This window comes from Schistocerca nitens, chromosome 3 (assembly GCF_023898315.1).
Source record: "Schistocerca nitens isolate TAMUIC-IGC-003100 chromosome 3, iqSchNite1.1, whole genome shotgun sequence".
In the NCBI taxonomy this organism is placed as follows: domain Eukaryota; kingdom Metazoa; phylum Arthropoda; class Insecta; order Orthoptera; family Acrididae; genus Schistocerca; species Schistocerca nitens.
Genome location: NC_064616.1, coordinates 182,928,358 through 182,930,495, shown reverse-complemented (window position 1 = coordinate 182,930,495; position 2,138 = coordinate 182,928,358).

Sequence of the window (2,138 nt, the reverse complement as noted above, 5' to 3'; positions counted from 1 at the left end):
GTGTGTGTTTGTCCTTAGGGTAATTTAGGTTAAGTAGTGTGTAAGCTTAGGGACTGATGACGTTAGCAGTTAAGTCCCATAAGATTTCACACACATCTGAACATCATCATCATTACATCTAAAGCATTTCACGATATTGCCTCAAAGTGCAAACACAAGTCTGGAAAAAGACACTCAAGGATTCTGCAGTGAATATGGACAGTTTGTATTTAAGGATACTGCTTTCATTACATTCTGAAATGTTGGATGTGTTATTACAACGTTCTCCAGAGACGTGAAGTATGCCAAGGCATGAAAACTACATTATTGCTAACATGTAAATACCATGGAATACACTGGTATGGTCCCAGGATAACTTACAAAGATACCCTGACATCGTTTCGAATATTTGATCTTATAGATACGGTCGTGTATGTATAAAGCAGTGAGAAGACTACATGGTTATCTGATATTGACAGTCACGCAGCAATTCATAACCTTGAGTCGTATCCATCCCTCCTGTTGCTTAAGCAGAACTATGAAAAAGAGTAAAACTATGTTATGTGAGCTTCAGATAATGTAAAATTACTATTCATTTTGTTGAGAAATAGATGATTTAAAAAAATGTATTATCGCAGTTTTCCCTCCTCCTTTACCAACAGGTCTGAACAAGCTCCAGTACATGTGCAGGTAAAGTTTATACAAGGATGCATGTTAAGAAATTTATTCGTGGTATGTATACATTTTTCATGAAATTTCCTCCACATATGTTGCATATGGCACTCATTTAGTGCATGAGATAGAATTTTACACGTGTCTCCAATATACATATGGAATTGGCAATGATTACGTACTGCCTGCTCCTATGCACCAATACATGCAGAACGTTATGCAAAATCTTAAGCAGTTATTTTGTGAACTGAAAAATTGTTCAAATGGCTCTGAGCACTATGGGACTTAACTTCTGAGGTCATCAGTCCCCTAGAACTTAGAACTACTTGAACCTAACTAACCTAAGGACATTACACACATCCATGCCCGAGGCAGGATTCGAACCTGCGACCGTAGCGTTCGCCCGGTTCCAGACTGTAGCGCCTAGAACCGCTCGGCCACCCCGACCGGCTTGTAAACTGAGTTACACTTCTTATCTGTAGACTATCTTCTTCTTCCCAGCAACATGTGTATTCGAGACAACTTCGTTTCATTTGTGCAACAGGGCCACGAATAGACAGCTCCAGGTCTGTTTCGGTGACTGACTGTGTTACCAAAATCAGCACCCAAAATATCTATGTGTTGCACTGGACCAGACACCGTAGTGCAAAAAAGTCTGGAAAAAACTGTTATGAAGATACGAACTGGGAATGATATCCTACATAAGCTGTGCAGAACAACCTGGTGCTCCACTGCTGAAATTTTACGCACTTCAGTATTTGGAATAGTCCATTCTACTGTGGCATATGGTGCTCCTGTATGGCTCAGTGGCACACATACACAAAGGCTCCACGCACAGCTCAACAACACAATGAGAATTATTGGTAGTACACTAAGATCAACCCTTGTGGAATGGCTGTCTATATTGAGCCATATTCTGCCACCTGTACCTCGACGAAAAGAAGCTCTTCTCCTTGAGTTTAAACACATACAAGGCAACTCGTAACTTCCAATACATCAAGACGCAGTAATCCTAGAAACATACTGGTTTCGTCCAAGAACATCATCCATGGAAAGAGTTATGAAACTGCACACGTGTCATTTCAACTTAAGAGACTCATGGGAATGGGTCTGGGCAGATGATTGCCCTCCACATGTCCAGAACTTGCCCTGCATCAGAAAGAAACACCCTACCTTCGACCAAACGAGCAGAGCATGGACAGCGATCAACAGAATATGCACCAATCACGGCAGAAGCATGGACTCTCTTCATACATGGGTAAGGCTGCATCTTACAAATGCAGTTGTGGAGCAGCCAGGAAAACCGTTTGTCACATTGTTAGGGCATATTGTGAAACTTCCGACGATTTCCTGATGACAGCGAACAACACAGTAGATTATACTAAAAATGTAAATGCCTGTCTGTAAATTGCATGTGTTATTTTTTGTATTATATTTAATATTGCGCTTAAAAACCGTACGCCAAATAAATAAAAAAATGTGTAATC